The sequence below is a fragment of the Alexandromys fortis genome, unplaced genomic scaffold, assembly GCF_014885135.2.
Source record: "Alexandromys fortis isolate MF-2015 unplaced genomic scaffold, M_Fortis_MF-2015_v1.1 scaffold_46, whole genome shotgun sequence".
Classification (NCBI taxonomy): Eukaryota; Metazoa; Chordata; class Mammalia; order Rodentia; family Cricetidae; genus Alexandromys; species Alexandromys fortis.
Genome location: NW_026067919.1, coordinates 386,607 through 405,014, shown reverse-complemented (window position 1 = coordinate 405,014; position 18,408 = coordinate 386,607). Strand labels below are relative to the sequence as shown.

Sequence of the window (18,408 nt, the reverse complement as noted above, 5' to 3'; positions counted from 1 at the left end):
AGGCTTAGCTAATCAAAGAAACCTGCATTAGACAAAGTAAATAAAGGCATTTGACAAAAGGGTTTCAGGAATTCCAGTGTCTTATTTTGGTAAGCAGAGCAATCAGGGTTCATTGTGGTCGGCTTTCGGCTAGGGTTTCAACCCCCTGCTCCTCCAACTTGGAGCCGAACTAGTCAAGAGTCAATATTGCCCGTGCCCTGCAGACTGGCTCTGTTCGCAAGCCACCGAGTACCAGTCCTCTCCTTTGGTCCAGAAATTACTTCTTTTGGGAATAAATAAAAATAAAACATCCTTTTTAAAAAAAAAAAAAGTTCTAGTAAGTATCGTGTCGTGCAGCGTTGGGGCTTTTGAAATGAAAGCCCTATGAGAGCCACGTTTGCATAAGTTAATCCCACGGAGTTAGCTTTCCATTTTACCTAATGGCTGTTTGGAAAAGGTACAGATCAACTTTGCTCCAAACAAGGAGGAAACAGTGGGGCCGAGAGGGGACCCTGGTACTAAAATCCCCACAGAGCTACCCCCAGCCTTGTAAGCCTACTTAGGTTTTTAAGTGTCTGTGTTCAAAACCCATCAGAATTCCCCGGAGCCAAACTTTGGAAAGTGCTAGAATACTCCCTTTATTTTGCTTTTAATTTTAAAGACAGAAAATTGATATGCCAGGCAGCTGTTGGTTTGCAGCAGGGCCTGTGGACTGTTTGGTATAAACACTGGAAAGCAGGATTAGGGGCTAGTAAGGGAATGTGGTGTAAATAACAGAAAGAAGGCAAACCTGGAAGGCATCCATCCGGGTCACTAAGTGTCTATTCAGATACCTCCTGGATTCTCTTGGTTTTAGGTAACTCCAGATGTTTTCTGCGTTAATTGCTCTGCTGGCACAGGATAAATCTTAATATTTTTCAGACTAAATATAGTTGCTTTCGGTGAAATCACAAGGGTGATAACTCCTTGGCCCATTTCCCCTGCTCTCCCTTTTCAACACATCAAAGGAGGGGAGGGAAAAGTGTCCTTTTGGAATAGGGTTTTGCCCATTCAGAAGAAATTATTCTTAAAACGAATAGTAGCCATGTGTGATTAAGGAGAAAGAAAAGCCCCTCTCGTAGAGCCCTGAGACCCGGATTTAAAGCCTTATGCAGGATCTATAGTGAGCTATAACTCGAGGTCAAAGTGGCAAAATCAAAGTTCCCTTCTGAAAGACAGACTCCATGGAGAGTGGCAGCCGCCATATGAACCAAGTGGCGTTTTGAATAAATATCGCAGTGAAAAGGCCCGATTGTTTTTCTAAGCTAGGACATAATTTTCTGCAGCTCAGCCACATGACTCGGTAAGTAACACCACCCAAAAGAGAAGAAAGAGAGAGAACTGGGCTTAAATCTCAGAGAGGGTGCACCACAGGGTCATTCTGAAAACAAAAGATGTGCACAAAGTTTTCTTTCCCGGTCTAGAAAAAAAAAGGAGGGATAATAGAATTTCGTCAATTTTCAGATAAACGGGTAGGTTTGCAAATTAGGGGCAGGAAAACAAAAGAACAGTAATTAAATTTTTATTACCAGAAAAGTGAATTCCCAAAAGCAAGTCCTGGGGTGGGCAGGCACCCCTGGATCTGCTTAACCATGCTGTTCTTTTGGACCGATTAGCAGCTCTGGCTTGAATTTGGCATCCAGTAAGACTAGAAAACTCTAGCACTGGGTCTGACCTCTTTTTCTTCCTACCTAAGCTAGCACAGTGTTAGTTCCTGGTGGGTCAGCTGATCTGAGTGAGGTTTGCCTTCTCATTTTGGATCACCCAGAACCAGCAAATAGCATCCTGGTTTTGTGTTTCTATTTTGGTTTTCTTTTCTAATAAATCCACAAGAATATAACAATACTCTTTGGATTTTTAACCGTCCAGATGTTAAAACAGGAAAATGGCTGAAACAGAAAGTCTTAGTTTTCTCGTTTACACATTCAGCAAGGTCATCAACTTCTGCTCCAAAAAAGAAACACTTGATTAATGATGGAGGTTATCAGTTCTGGTCATAAGGGATTTATCATTCTTTCATTTTAAAAAGTTTTTCGAGGAAAAAAGGCTGGGGAGCTTTTAGCTGGGAAGTTGGTGAAAGGGAGAAAGACGGAAATGGAAAACTCAAACATTATAAGCATGAGACTCTTCTCCAAGTGGCCCAGGTCTAACAATATAAGCAGTGGCCATTTAAAACAGTGGATCTCAATCTGTGGGTCTCCACCCCTGTGTGAGTCAAAGGCCTCTTTCACAGGGGTCGCCTAAGACCATCTAAAACCATGGATATTTACATCATGAGTCACAACAGTAGCAGAATTACAGTTATAAAGTAGCAACGAAAATAATTTTATGGCTGGGGGTCACCACAACATGAGGAACTGTATTAAAGGGTCACAGTGTTAGGGAGGTTGAGAAGCGCTGCTTTAGAAGCCCTTGAAGAGAAGAAGCTTCTGCAGAGTTTGAGCTACATGTAAGTGCCAATAAATTCATCCTTAAATGGCATTTTTATACTTTAAATGTTCTAATATAAATTCAGTTAACTATCAATTAAATAGATTATTTCGGATATGGGAGTTTTTGATGAAGGTTAATCAGAAAAACGTTGGCCGGAAATCTTTCCCAAGATATTGATGTCGAATCTTGCCTTCCAAATTACAGGGCACTTACAACAATTATCTATTCCGGAGTTTCTAGAAAACCTCCATTTCAAATGTTCTGCTGCAGTTCCCACGTCAGTCACTGAAATATGCCAGATATTTCACAGTTCCGACATCTTCTAAAGGTGCCCCTTGGCCCTACGGGTGCCACAGGAAAGCCTTGCGATTCCACGGTCAATATAACTGGAGAGCACACAACTTAATTTTCCCGGTCTAACCGGGGATCGCATTGTGTTTCTGGGTCATTCTTCCGAGCACAGATTCCTTTCGTAGCCAATTGTAGATCTGTAAATAGAAGGGTAACCCTGCCAGAAGGATAGGCTCTGCTTCCTGAGGGGAGCTGGAGTGGGGTGGGGGAGGGGCGTGGAATTCCGCTGAATGGTTACTAACCATGGTTACAAGGATTTGGTTTACCGGCTTTTTACAAAGTTGAGGTTTGGGGTGTTGGATGAAGGTGTACGGTCACCTCAGGTTTCAGATTGATCAGGATCCTGTCAGAAAGTGGCTTGGTCTAAGTACCTAAGTTAAATAGGAAGTGTGATAAGCTTCCCACCCCCTCCCCAGTCGGAGATCTTGTGACACCATCTCATCAGTCAGTCTGCTGCCCTGAATCCTCTTTTCACGCCTGGCTTCCTGCTTCATCATTAAGACAGGCTGGGCATGGTGGTCCACGCCTTTAATCCTAACACTTGGGAGATACAAGCAGGCAGATCTCTGAGTTCGAGGCCAGCCTGGTATATATAGCGAGTTGCAGTCTAGCAAGAGTCATATGGTGAGACCCTATCTCAGTTAAAAAGTAAAGGAAGAAAATGGTGTGAGATCTGAATCCCATGCTACCCAAGCCTCCTTAAACGAAAAGGTTGCAAGCTATAATTCAGAGGAGCAGGAGCTTTCTGCTGGTCCTGGAGCTCCGACAGGCATGGGACTGTGGATTCGCTTACTCTCTGCCCTTGCTAGGTGCGGAGCCTGTTGGGTAAGACTTGGACTTGTGCAGAAAAAGGCCAAGATAAGGAGGTGACGTCAGACCAGCTATCCCGCTGCCTGTTGAGCCCTTCCTTCCAGAGTCCAAGCCTTTAGGGCCACCAAAGGAGAGAACCCACCCAGAGAGGGGAGAAAATTCTCAGATTTTTTGGGGGTCTCGGTGGGCGGTCTTGTCACCCCACAAGAGAACCAAGAATAACTTGATGGTAGCGGGGAACCGTAATAAGAGTCTTCCGACTATATTATCAGTCCTGTGGTGGGTGCCGCTTCCTCAGCCGGCAGAAATGGGATTCCTATCCCAGCAATCAGTAGATCCCGACCGCCCACAAACCCTGCCAGCTCCACAACCAAAATGGGGAGAAGTTCACACTGTTGGGGCCAATCCCTAGAACTCCCGTTTAGTTTTTTTCAGTTTGAAGTTTACTGCCGACCGGAAGTCATTGTCATTCCTCCGCTCTTCCGCCTTCCTTTTCCGGTAAACTCAGGTTATTCGCTTGGAAGGTATCTGTCTTGAGATAGAAAGTTCAAATGGAAGGCTCCATCGTATTTTCTAAACACACACTTGTCTTTAAAGGTCGCACCTTAGTAAAATTTAATATGAGGGTTTTCCCTAACTTGATCCGCACTTTGGGGAGAGGGGACCTGCTTGGGAGGTGAAAGCAAGAGAATCAATAGAGCTCAGGACCAAAGCAGGTGTGGGGGATTGGCCTAAGCTACCTGCTGGCCTAGCTAACACCACACACACAGTGTTTGTTGGTCTGTGTTAACTGCTATTTTCCCACGAATTACAATGTTACCAAATTCAAAATACAGCAGGACACACTGACCCAGTACATCAGTTTACTGGGGAAAGAGAGATTTGGATCTCATTTATCCCAATTTCCTTCCAGTTTCCAGAACAAATGAAGAAGCAATATAATAACTCCCTCTTCTCAAAAAATATTAAAGGTTGCCACAGCTACGGCCTTTGTAATGTCATCAAAGTCCGTAATTATGAAGAGGCTGGTGGTGGCGCGGCCCTCTCAGCTTCAAACAGATTTTTAGGCTCTGGCCTACTGGAAAGCTTGTGGGTATAATTAGCGAAATGGAAGCGGAGGCTATGAAATCTAGTTCCCGATGTTTTCATTTAGCTCAACACCACCATGTGTCGTCGAAGCGAATTCGTGAAGGCACACATAATTATTTCATTATGGTCGTCAGATTGCTCTCATTGCCTTTAACGGCGAGAAGCTGTAGAAAAGGGCATACATTTTAATTAGTCCGTCTTATATTTACACCAGATAAATAACAAATAATTGATGAAAAATAAGTCTTTGGAATGGATGGCTTCATGCAGTATGCTGGCTACAGTTTAGTGATGAGACATTGCCCTGTTGCTTTGCATTTTAATTATCTAGACAGCGTAGTGGTGGCGCACGAGGCTGAAGACCCGCCCTTGCCATTTCCACAGCGAAATAATTGCCACGAACGCCTGCGAATTGAAAGCCGCAGAAGGTGGGTAGCCACACGTCTCCTAGGAAGCAAATTGCCAGTTCCATTAATTTTGCTGTTGGTTAGCACGCCTTTGATCGTGTTCATCTCTGTGCCTCACCTTTACCCGAGTGCAAGCGTCCGTGGTCTCTTGTGCGCATGCGCGTCGCGGCCGCCTTTTGCGTCTAGCTACCTGCCCGGAAGACTTGAATGTAGGGAGTACCTTGCCAAGTGTGCGCTGGAAATTCAAAAAGCCTTCTCCGTGTTCCGAGCTTGTTCCTCCGTTGATTTTTATATGAAAACCCATTTCACATGATTCATCTGTTTGGGTGTACAGAACACTAATTGTTATTATTGATCTTTAAATTCCATGACCATTACAAGTACCCCAGATGACTGGCAGATAAAGGGTAATAATGCGTGGAGTTCTGGAGCGGTCTCATGTTTGTCTGGAGTAGTTTATGTGGTCAATATTAACTGCCCCATTGAAACTAACGGCTGTATCAAATAACAGTCAATCAAACGAATGTGCTTAGAGATTATTTATTGAGAGCTCTAATTGTCCACTGGGGCCCTGCTTATCAGAGGAAACAATAGGAACTGGAGGTGGGAAGAAGTTTGGGTTGGCAAGTTGGCGGATACAGAGGAGCGGGATCTCTCCACTGCTCCACGGCTGTGCTGAGCATCTGGGGGAGTGAGCCTGTCACCTGTGCCTGGAAGGCCCTCTGCAGTGAGAGGAGAAGGATTTCCCTCCCCTCCTCAGAGGCTGTGAGAGCTGTACCTCCCTGTGCTTCAGGCTTATTCCTGTCACCCTTCCTCACGTCCCTCCACCCCTGCCTGATGGTCCCAGATAACAGGGTCGATTTCTACAGCTATGAAATGAGGGCAATAATGTCTGCCACGCAGGATTTGTGGAAGGACTGGAGAGCATGTAAATTAAGATTCTGTTCTTGGGAACACACAGTTGTCACTGCCCGGGTTTTCCTCTCTGCCTTTGGTCTGCCGCCTGTGCACACTGGCTCATAATGGCTACCATATCTGTGGTCCTTTCTGCTTTATCACTTCCCCGCTGACTCTAGCTCCTCACCCTAAGGACAGTCCTTCCTGCTTGTCACAGTTTGAACAGCTCTCTGGTCCTGATTCTGGGGCAGCCGTTTACCAACCCTCCAGATGTGTCCACGTCACTGATAGTGACAAGTAAGCCTTGTCGCTCGCAAAGCTATTGCGGGCCTCTTAGCCTAGAGATGCCACTGTGGCCCCTGCATCTCCATCACTTGCTGCTGTGTTAGATGCTGTCCAGCAAAGGCTCTTGAGTGTCTGTCCTGGGGCAGGTGCCCTGATAAGATCTTTGAGGAAATCAAGACTCTTCAGTCACGGTGTCCACTCCCTGAGAGAAACTAGGGTGTGTCATGTGACACACACCTCATCGCACAAGCATGTCCCTGGGACTTTGAACCTAAGACTGATGGTGGAATCAACAGGGAATCCCTGAGACCCACAGCTGGGGAATAGTGGGGTGATCAGATGGCATGTCCATTTTTAACACAGTGGAGACTCATGGTTAGACTTAAATGAGATACAAAAAGAAGCCTGTAGGCCTACCTTGAATGATAAATTAAATGCATGTCTTCCCGGCTCACTTCTGGAGAGTTTCTTTGTGGGTGTTTCTGCAGTTCCTAGGGAGTAATTGTGTTCCTTGTGGGTGGCACTGGATTCACTTAGACTCTTGGAAAGGCCTCATTTTTTATGATTGCTCCCAGGGCTTATGGCCGTGTAACTCACCTCCCCAAAACTTACTGTCCTAACTTTTTGTTGTCTGACCATCCTATGGATGACCTTGGCTGGTCAGACCCCCCCACTAAACTGAGTGTGACATCAGCTGGGGCGGTGGCCTCCAGTGTCAGGAGAGCTCCCTCCAAGGGCTGTGTGCTCCTTGACAACGGATGGAGAACTCAGCTGCGGCCATTGCCTGGAGGACCGGAAGACAGATATGAAGGGGTGGGCTTTTAAAACCCAAGAGCCAGCCTTCCAAGGAGGGCAAGCTGAAGCGGCTCTTAAAGACTCGGGCCTACACTGTGTTCTGGCGGCTTATTGGTGACGGGGCTTGCCCAGAGTCAGAGTGTCCGGTGAACTTTATTCTGCACAACATCATGGGGTGTGCTACATAGTAGGAAGACAGTAATGTCTTCCAAGCAAAGCCACAATGAAGAGCGATCCATGACTTTTAGTGAGTTTGCCTTTTGGCTCCTTTTATATTTAGCAGAATTCTACATTACCGACTACATAGTCAGCTAATCCTCTACAGACTATAAGAAGGATATTGATATCCACAGTTTATAGAGGAGGAAGTTAAGGTTCAGGGTAGGCAAGTGACACGCCTGAGGTCACACTGTCAGATGTGAGCCCAGGTGACAAACCCACCAAGCTGATCTTTTCTTCTACCCGGTTTTCGCTTTGCAGGTCTTTGAGCTCCGCCGTTAGATTGTCATCTCTATCTACTGAGTGGACACTTCCCCCCAAATGTTTATGTCCTAATAATGCCAAGAAAGGCCCCCCCAGGAGTGTTAGGGGAAGGGTGGGAAGACTAGAAAGCCACAGAATTGTGGCTCATATGACTTCCTCCGATGACATTATTTTCTCTAACCTAAGCGATGGCCTTCTAGACGGTGAAGGAAACTACCGGAACTGTGAGGAACCTTTACACTCTGGCCTCCTTGTTCTTGCATCCTGTTTGTTGCGGGTTGTGCTGCTGGCCACTGCCAATGCTCCTGGGGCTGCGGCACATGCTGGGGTTCTTGGGAGACAAGCACTGGGGAATGCAGCTTTTCATGATTTGTGCAAGGTGGTGCCTTAAACAGCAGCTTCCAGGACCAGCATTAAAGAAGGTCAGGAATGGGGAGAAGGGAAGAGAGGAGAGGCAGGAACAGGAGGGGAGGGGAGAGGAGGGAAGGGGGAAAAGGAGAAAGGAGTGGAGCAGGTGAGAGAGGAGAGAAGAAGGGGGACGATCTTCTTGAGGCGATAAAACTGAATGGCACGTATGACATCTGCTACTGCTTGAAGTATCTGTGTGTACAGAGGACCCCATCCTTAATTAACCATCATTATTTTCAAACTTAGAACAATCATAATGATTATTATTGGCTGTGCAGATACTCTTCTCATTCAGTGACTTCAGTTCAAGCACACTAGGTTGGAAGTCACGCGGTGGTCCCAGATGTAGGTGTTTCGTGCGATGGGGGATGACCTCATAGCCCACATGACCCAGCTGCCTCAGGACCTGTGTTCTGGGGGCTCGAACTCCACATTGTGTCACTTTTACATCTGTGAACTTGACCTGCGATGCTCACCTTACAAACTTAAGGTCAAAGTCTTAATCACGGATATAAGGAAAAGGGTATACGGCGTGCATCCTGATTGGATGTGTGGTGGCCCAGCCCTCCCACACGAACCATTAGTTAAGAAAATGCTCCACAGGCCAATATGATAGGGGCAATTCCTTAATTGAGGTTTCTTCCCCAGGAGAGACACTAGGTTGTATTAAGTTGACAAAAGACTAACAAGCACAACGTACAGTACTCATTAAGTAAGCCACGCTCCCCAATGTCTTATTGTGGGAAAATAAACTGAAGGGCGGAAAAGTTGCAAGTATTTTCAGTGAACAACCAGACGTTACCGCTATCTCTGCCATCGGACATGTTTACGGTGTCGGTTTGCTTCCTTTTGTACGTACAAGTACATGCCCGTGAACATGTGTGTGCAAGTGTGTGCTTGAGCATGTGTGTGTGTGTGTGTGTGTGTGTGCATGCATGTTCATGTGGTTCTGCACCAGGAGATCTCTGAGATCACACAATGTATGTTATATCTCTGTTGTTATCAAGGCTGGTATAGTTCTTGGTCCACTATGAGCAATGAACTGTGTGCTGTGAAGCCGTGGAGATGTTGAGGTCCACATTCTTTTGTGTATCCCATACCAATGCCCTTCAGTGGAACCTTCCCTATGACAGAAGCAATGCATTATCACAGGCATTGTCGTCTTGAGTTACCTGTGGCTCCTGGGCCTCTGCCATTATAGCTAACACATCCGAGGAAGGAAATTTTGAATTTAATTTTATCAGAAGTAGTTTAACTTGCAGCAACTATGTGGCCCAGTGACCCAGCAGAGCTCTGCCTGCTTCAGCACTGATTGCGCTTCTGTTTGCCTCCCTTTTTTCCTTCAGCAGTCTTCTCTTCTCTTCTCCTGCTATTAGCAAGCTCTAATTATCCCCTTAAGTAGATGGCAAACAGACCACAGGAGAATGTAAACAGAGTTGCAGGGCTGGGAGCTCAGTCAAATCTTGAATTGCTTTTCCCTCTGAGACTAACTATTCTCCAGGCCTGGAAAGGCTTCCCTCTTACTTTGTAGAGGACCTCATAGGTTGGGCTCCAGATTACTCTAGTGGGTATATCATGCGTCCATCCCAATCCTGGGTTTGCAGAAGACACAGTATTCCAGAATCTTTCAACCACTTTCCATTCATGTTCGACCTCTCAATAAGCCTCCAAAGCAGAGAATGGGCTGTACTCTGTGGAAGCCTGTAGTTGTTTCTGTAAAGTTCCAACCACTCTCTTCTATAGGAGTTTACCCCAATGCATCATTTGCGCATTGTCTGTAACCCAGGACCTGGCACACAACGGATGCTCAGAAATATGCCAGGTGTAGTTAACTGGAAATGAACTTGGATTGCAGAACCCCTCAGGTGGTCTCTGTCTTTGGTTGTTTAGATATTTGGTGGTTACTCAAACCATAGAAAGTGATGTCAAGGCAGCTGCCAAAGCTGGGGTAGTTCCTGCCTGCTGCCACAAGACCTTATGAGTGTAATCTGGGAAACTGAGAACAGGAGCTGATTTCTTGTGGCTTTGGGCACTCCCAGCTGGTGGCAGCAGCAGCGTAATTTTTTTTTTTTCTGATGGCCTTTCCTGTCCATGAAGACAATACCACTCCCCTCTTCCTCCCCTTCCACCCATCCCTGGAAGGTGTGAAGAAAGAAAACAGAAATAAAGCTAAAGCTCAAACTCGGAGACACTTGACCAAGTTTACTTCCTGCCTCGATGCCTTCAAGCTGTGGCTGTCCTTACTGAAACGAGACCGGCCCATGATTACAGTGTTTACAAGGCTCACTGTGAGCTGGCACTTCTAGGAGGCAAGGGACCAAGGAGGAAGGCACTCCTGCTGCCCTCTTCCAGGAGAGCATTTGTGGGTAAGAGGGAAGCAGAGTTGACTCACAGTGACTGAGGAGCCGTGTGGATGCTGGGGCCCTCTCACCTGTGTGAGGGCAACCTACAAAAGACACTGTGCCAACCAGATTCAAGACGCTCCCATTTACTGAATGGGGAGGGCAGGCAGGAAGGGCTGGGAACCTCAGGACCCACAGAGCAAGTGCTCCCATGTGAAAGAAAAAAAAATACATTTTTAACAAAATGGGCAGTTGCTCTAATTGCTGTGCCCTACTGTTCAGCTCCCTCTATGTCCTAATTCATTAAATTATGTGCACACACAGGCTTATTATTTACAGATGTTTGCACTTTTAACTGGCTCATAGGAAACAGATGTTTCGCAAAAGGTAAACAGGCCAGTGATCTGAGCCCTCCTCTAGTGGGTATCAAGTGAGCCTAACGACCCGTTAACTCAGGCCCTCTGCGATGGTTGCACATTGCACAGTCCAGCGTGGGGAGAAGAATTCGCTCCCTCCGCGGGAGAGAGTAAAACACAGCCATCCCATAAAGACGACATCTGCAACCCTGGGGAGGATGTACAGGTGACAGGCAGGTAGCATCTGCCCACAAGCTCACTAGATGGGCTGGCGAGTTTTATAAGCAATTTGGGAAATAGGAAGGCAGCCCAGTGAAGAGGTTGTATTCCAAGGCTTGGGTCCACGTACCCCTGGATGAGAAGCCCTACCACCGATAGAAATGACCTGATAAAAGTGAACTTCATGATGCCTGGTGCGGTGGCACACCGCGACAGTCCCAGTGCTCAGGAGGCAGAGAGGGGAGATTGCTGTGAGTTCAAAGCTACATGGTGAGGCAGAGCAACACAAGAAAGGATCAGCGTGACTAGTTTCTCACCTTGTCACATGCTGGGCAGAAGCAGTAGAGACATAAATGGACAGTGACTTTAAATCTTCAGAATTTGGGGGAGCAATGATGATCTCTCCAAAGTGCACAGTGAAACACATTGTTTATGAATTGCCAAGGGTTCTCTGCACAATCAAATGAGAAATTAACAATAAGTTTGTCCATATCAGATCGTTCTGTACACTCGAACCGGGAAACAGCCACCGCCAGGGTGGAAGATGGGAGATGAAATATTAAGGGACGTATCAGGTTTATTGCATATTTGACCGTGAAAGTGCATTTTATTTTGTCGTATGGACCTTTAAAAAGTCCATATAATGGATTAAAGGTATTAAAACGCCCACATTCTGCCTGGCTGTAGGCCAGGAAGCAGACATGAAAAATAATCCCACTAGACAGAAGACGCAGGAAGGAATTCGAAAATGTATTTATGGCAAGCATGTTGACCTCTGTGACTAATAAAAATGTATCCACGAGGTGAGCTTTGCAGAAATGCCAGCCCCTTACAACACAGTGTGGTGACAATGTCTTCCAAACATGGCCAGTTCTCTGTGACATATGGCTGTCGCTCTCTCTCTCTCTCTCTCTCTCTCTCTCTCTCTCTCTCTCTCTCTCTCCTAGAAGTGAGGGAATTCATGAATTTTATCCTAACTCGGGAGGGTGCTGTTAGTGGGAGGAGTCTTAATTTAGTTTATCATTAAGTGCCGGTCAGCAGATTAGCTTAATCTGGGCCGTGGCCAGGCCACACCTATCCGTCACATTCTGCGGATGGCTGCACACTCCCTCGGCAGCAGAGTCCAGCTGCTTGGACCGAAGCTGTGAAGCCCATAGGGCCTGAAATGTTTACTGTGTGCCATTTGATATGGACAACTTCACTTCCAGACTTAGAAATCAAGCTGGACCTGGTGGGTCCTGCCTGTAGTCACTGTGTTTGGGAGGCGGAGGCGAAAGAATTGCCTTGAGTTCCAGGTCAGCCTGGACCTAGTGAGACCCTGTCTCAAACAAACCAACAAACCCTGTAAAACTGAGCTTACCTACAATAAAGAGCAGTGGGGATGTGCCTTATGATTACAAGGCTTACATGGGGGATATGAGAAGGCGGGTTTTACCTCAAGCCAGTTTCTGTCTGTGAGTCCTAGGCCACAGTATGGAGACTCTAAGCTGTGACTTCCTTGCTTACAGTCCTTCCTGTGACCTGACCTGATCAGCTCTCCATCACCCTTGTCACCAGAAGGCATATAGGGCAGTGCAGTGACAACATCCTGCCAATCATCTGCCAATGCAGAGGATGACTGTCCCCAGGGCAGATCCCATCAGCTGAAGGCAGGTTAGAGCCGGCTCGCTCTCTTGGTTGTTATGGGCTCCACCCACATCTCGGGAAAGCCAGGTAGCAAAGCTGCTGTGTGGCCCAGTGATGCTCCTGTGTGTACAAATAGCCGTGGCCCATCACATCCTCCGCTTCCTAGTTCCGGCAGGCTGGCTGCTGTTTTCCAGGTGTCTGTCTGTGTGACAGCCTCTACCAATAACTTGCTTGGTGAGAACTCAGCTACAGCTGCGTCACACTGGCTTGTCATGCCTGTTCCTGCTGCCTTGTCCACCCAAATAGTTTGTTATTTATTTGTGTATCTTTTATTTATTTTTATAGGCTGGGTACCACTTTTTGCCCAGGGTAGCTTTATACTAACAGCAATCCTCCTGCCTCAGAACTTCATCCCAAATGCTGGGATTATAGGTATGGACTCTGAGGGTGCTAGGTATTTTAGACTAGAGAACTGCCAGGGAGAACCCCTGGGGAAAGCAGCGTCACAGAACTTTGGACAGGTGAACAGGGCATAGAAAGAAAGGGACACACAGTGAAAAATCAGAGGACCTGGCTTGCTCACTCACATTGCCCCAAAGACTCTCTCGGCTCTGTTAGGAAATTACTATGGAGGGAGACAACAGGAGAGAAGGGCAGCCAAGCAAGATAGGACACCTATGTCCAGGAGGAAGCTTGGAAGGTGAAGAACATTGACGCCCCCATCCCCAGAGTCACCCTGCCTGGGTGGCACCACTCTGTTCTGCTCAGGCAATGCGCCAAGTGCTTTACAGTGTGTCTTTTAATATTTGCAATGACTCAATGAGGGCCATGCTGTTGTTTCATACCAGTAGAAAGTGGGGCTTGGAAAACCTCGAAAAAGTTAAGGAGAACCAACGTCTCAAGCTGGGCAATGATGCACGTGGCTTTGAATCCAGGAAGGCTGGCTCAAGGGCTCCTACTTTCAACCCTGTGCCTCAATCAAGCCATCTGCAAAAATGGACAGATTTTCAGATTATCCAAGAAAGCCCAAGCCTTGGGGGTTGCTCACAGTTGGAACATTTTGAAGTTTCCTTAGCAGTCCTTTAAGAAGGAAGTAAGACGAAGACACTTTGAAGTGAGCAGCTTCCTCTCATAAGGGAGCCCAGTGAGGAAAGGGGAGGACCGAGCCACGGAGTCCAGCCAGGCTGTATGGTAAGCTGGTGACTGCAGAAACTCGAGTGGTTCTGAAGGAAACACCAGCACCTGTAAACCTGTGGTTGCTGTGGAACTGGGCTCCACCAGTAGCAGAACCTCCATGCTTGTCACTTCAAGGCGCAGGAGGGATGGGCACCGTGTCCAGTGTCTCAGCTCCCTGCCAGGTCCTGTTGGGGAGGAGTCATCCAGCTCCTGTATGGGACCTTCCACTTCAGCTGACAGAGGTAGCGGAGGCCACGGGCTCTGCTTTCTGACTCTTGCTTTTCTTCCTGTACCAAGTAAACTGGAAAAGTGGCCTGCCTGCAGGGGCGAGGTGGGGGGGGGAACCCGGATGTGGCAGTGGCCCCCCTGCGAGGCCCCTTCCTATGCCGACTGCTCAGGTCCCCAGCCTAGGAAGGAAAAAGGTGTCATGCCACCTCCCCCTCTCCCAGCTGCTGATTTCCTAGTTTTCCAGTTTGTACATTGTGCTAACTGGGAGTCTGTCAGTCTATCTGTCTGTCTGTCTGTCTCTAACATTTAGGGACCTCTAAAGAGCATATCAACTGTCTTCTCTTGAATCCCTGGCCAGTACTCTTGAATCCAAGGCCAGTCAAGTCTAAAGTCCTACCCAACACGGTTCCCTGACCTCCAGCAACTTGCCTGTCTGCCTTGTGCCCCAGGCTTCTTGCTTCTAAATGGCTCCTACACCCAGTGCCTTCTTGGCTTCCGCTAGGAATTAACACATGTAAAAAGTTTAGAGCAGAATGTGGGTGACTAGCATACCACCGCTTAAATGTAACCTGGTACTATGGCTTGGTGCAGTTATTGGCTCAGCTCCAGAGGCTCTTGTCATTCTTGTGTTGATGCACAGACGGCCGCATAGACTCCCCCTCTGCCCCAGCACTCCAATAACCAAGCGGGAGTGACTTTCCCTGTGTGTTTCCACGCCTCCTCCTCACTGTGGCCAATAAAGAACGCACTCCCAGAGGCAGTGAGCATGCATCCCCCAGTCCTCAGAGTGGACACTGAGCATTGCAGCAAAGGCAACTGAGTGCCAGTGTCCTCCATCTTGCCAGATAGCAATGGACTCCCATGACTCTCCTCGCCTAGCTCAGCCTTTTCGGCTCAGCACTCTGTAATCTGGGCTTCATCACGTTATGTTTTGGAGAAAGGCCTTCAGTGGACACTAAGAGATGTCTCCTCCAGGGTGCCAGAGTCTTTCACCTCCTTTTGTAGAGAAATCGGGCACAGCTCTGACATGAGAGTTGGTTACAGAAAAGAAGCACAGAGGGGGGGCCCTCAAAAGTCAAAGTGAGAGCCAATAGGGCAAGGAAAAGAGGATTCCTGCTCATGGCTTTATACAAGACTGTAACTGCATGGCTCCAGGGGTGGGGGTGGGGGAGGAGAGCTTGCTATGCTAATATATTACAAGGAAGGCATAAGGAGGTTCAGTCAGTCCTCCATCAGCTCTGTGTCACCTTGGTGGTCACTGGTCTTAGCTGTGGCCTCAGCAGCTTGCTGTTCTGTTTGCCCCCTTTTATGTTATTCCTACAGCAGAGGCTGCTGCCCCCCCATCTCTCCAGCAGCGGCCCCCATTGCAACAGCCTAGACTACTATGGTGTCCCCACAGGAACCATTGGTGATGATTAAGAACACTGCTCTAGAGAAAGGAAGGTGGGAGGGAAATGCTTGCTGGAAAGGTCCTACCAGTTAGCATATATTGAGCCTTTACTGTATACCAGCCTATTAGTTAGCATTTATTTAGCCCTTACTGTATGTTAGTCTATTAACATTTATTGAGCCCTTAGTGTATGGAAGTCCAATGGTTATCATTTATTGAGCCCTTCCTGTATACCAGGCGAGCTCCAACTATTGCTTCCCTTTCATCAACAAGAATTTTAGGAACATCTGAATTTTCAGGAAGGAAACACTGAGGCTCAGAGAGGTAGAGAAAACCCAACAGTTATTGTGTTCACGTGTGGGAGAGAGAGAGAGGCGGTCTGGCTGACCTGGCAGCCGAGCCTACAAATGCCCTTGGGCTCCACCACAAAGTCCATGCAGACTCAGTAATGTCATCAAGAGAACCTGGACTATGAGAAGTCAATGAGCCTACGTGATTTTAGACTGTAAATATTAGGTATACACCTGTAAGAAATAACACCGAAAAACTCAAGGGAATGGCTATTCAGCCAAGCAGAGCACTGTTTCTGTGAAGAACTCTTTGCTTAAATTCCTGCTGGAGCTTCCTCAGAACATAACAATGGGCAAAGGATTTCAGTGTTGCCTCCTGAAAGTTATCTCTCCACTACTTTCATTTCTTTCTCCTCTTAACTTTTATTCTATGTTTTGAGACAAGAGCTAGCCTGGACTCACTGTAGCACAGGCCGGCCTCAAATTTATAATGCTCCTGCTTCGGCCTCCTGAGCGCCACAATTGCAGATGTGAGCCAGCACAGCCAGGTTTCTTGTTACTTTTTGTAAGGCTGATGGCCAACCTGGCTTTCACACGTATTTATCACGCACAAATAAAGACAGTGTTTGCACAATGGACACTTTAATACTCCCATTTTCGTCTGATTTCCACTCGGGAGATTTGAGCACATAGAACAGGGTCCGTACAATAGCCACTTTAAAAGTTACAAGACTCCTAATTGAGAAATAGGATGTGGACTGGAACCATGTGGCATTGGGGAAAACTCTCTAGGGGACCTTAATATTGTGACACAAGTAGTTCCATGCAGGACTGACTCCTGGGGCTGTTCAGCATGTGTTCTCTCAATGCAGCTCCCACTCCAGTGCCTCCAGCCGGATCTTTAATAAGCAGTTAGAAGCATCAGCCTGTCATGCTTTTCCAGGAAAGTCTATCTGAACCCTGCGCTGGGCTGACTTCGCGTGTCCCAGGAAACAGCATCACAGAGAACACCTTATAAGGTGTTCCATGAAGTGGGATGGGTGTGATGAAGATGACATATAGGTGTCGGGCATGTTGTGGTCTCTTGTGAAAATATGACATCACTAACCGTGGTAAAAGCCAGTCCCAGGAGTGTTGTCTCCTGCTGGTGGTGGTGAACTCAGTCATATGGAGTCGGAGGTTGAATGACAGGTCCGAGTTTCACTCTGTCTTTGAGGCCCAGAGCTCAGGTCATGTGAGTGTTGGGAAATCACGCGTGTGGATGAAAGAAAGAGGGTTTCACAGCTCCGCCGTTCTCACGTGAGCTACTCTCAGCAGACAGAGCCCAGTGAAATCCCTGACCGAAAAGTAAGTGAGGGAGGTGGAAAAGGACGCAAAATGTGAGTTTTCAGGACAGTGATTCTGTCTCATCAGAGTGTGGAGCCCTGCTCCGCCCTCCCCTGTGGTTGTGGGGAGAGTGATGGGTTAGCAGGATCAGGAACATAGTAAGTGCTCAGTAGACAATAGATACGGTTCCCTGCAGGTTCCTTCCTGATAACTTTGAGCCCAGCGCTGGCTGGAAGCCACAACCAAATGCGTGAGAGAGAAGAGGGTTTCTGGTTTATGACAAGCTAATCCCACAGAGCCTACATCTTAACTCGTGAAACATTTACCTCAAGGTGCACAGGGAAGCTGATGGAGCTCCCAAGCCAACCAGACCCAGCAAAATGGAAGCAGGAGGCGGTGAGGACGGTGGGCACATATTTTCACGTAAAAGTATCTAAATATTAATGCTCACAGGAATGTCCCAACGATAACCTGAATAAGGGCCAGGGGCTGTACTTTGAAAAGCAAAGATTTCTTCAGCGACTAAGAAAGTCTTCTGACTTTTTGTCTTCGCCACCAAGCCTTTGCAACCCCTGCCCGCGTCCAGAACCTGTTTCATGTGTGGTCAGAGTAGGAGGGAGGCTCACATGCCTTCTGCTTCTCCAGGATCATTGCTGATCTGGGCAAGCACACAAGGCGCCCGGGTCACCGGCAGGTTACTGAGTCAGGACGCCAAGGCTGGGGTGGGGTTTCCCTTCTCTGCCCCTCCTCCCTGTCCGGTGAAGCATCCTCGGGCTCCACCACCGGAGGCCGGCGCTCCTAGCGAACCACACACTTGCTAGCCTCCCTTTGTGAGGCCAGGGAGCCTCCTCCCCAGGCCTGGTTGGTGCAAAGTCTCCCGCCCACTCCTACCCCCACCCCCACCCCCAGTGCGTCCCCAAGCCTGCAAACGACGTGTTAATAAAAAGGCTCTGCAGGCTCGCTCGCGCATGCGCGCATGCAACAGCCAGATCTGGTTCTAATTACTTGTACTTTAGTTGAACTTTGGCGTTTCCTTTGACTTTCTCCCCTATGTATGTGAGCCGAGCTGTGGGCTTTGCGATCCTACCGCGAATCCTCAGAAAAGTGGGGCGGGGGAGGGGAGGTGCTTTTTCAGATCGGCTCTCTGGTGCCAACAAAAATCAAACCTAACTGGATGTTTTGACCAAATACAACGTCGCCATTCGCCCTTAATTAGCTGCAGTGAGTCCTACCCGCCGACCCCAGAGCTAGGCTCCAAATTCTCCAGGGGCTGTGCAGGAAATGCCTTTTGCTTTACAGCTCCTTTTCCACGTAAGTATCAGCTGCCCCGAGGCTGCATTAAAATACTGTCTTAATCAGAAGGTTCTAGTAAACAGGCAAGCCTTTCATGCCGCCTGATGCCCGCCTGCCTCTAATCAAACCGAACACAGAATCCTGTAATCTGTCAACAGGGGCTAGCGGGCTGTAAATTAGCTCTCT

At 47.8% G+C, this 18,408-nt stretch overlaps 1 protein-coding gene across 4 annotated transcripts in view; it reads left to right on the top strand.

The window, feature by feature from the left end:
- The window catches only part of Rarb (retinoic acid receptor beta), a 629,041-nt gene that overhangs the window by 491,508 nt on the left and 119,125 nt on the right, over window positions 1–18,408 (top strand). Inside the window, exon 1 of one of the 4 annotated variants that reach the window (XM_050140567.1) lies at window positions 18,049–18,240. The exons of the other annotated variants lie outside the window; for them this stretch is intronic. The gene's annotated coding sequence lies outside the window, so the exon portion shown is untranslated. Of the gene's footprint in view, window positions 1–18,048; window positions 18,241–18,408 lie in introns of those variants that run through there. 4 annotated transcript variants of the gene reach the window in all.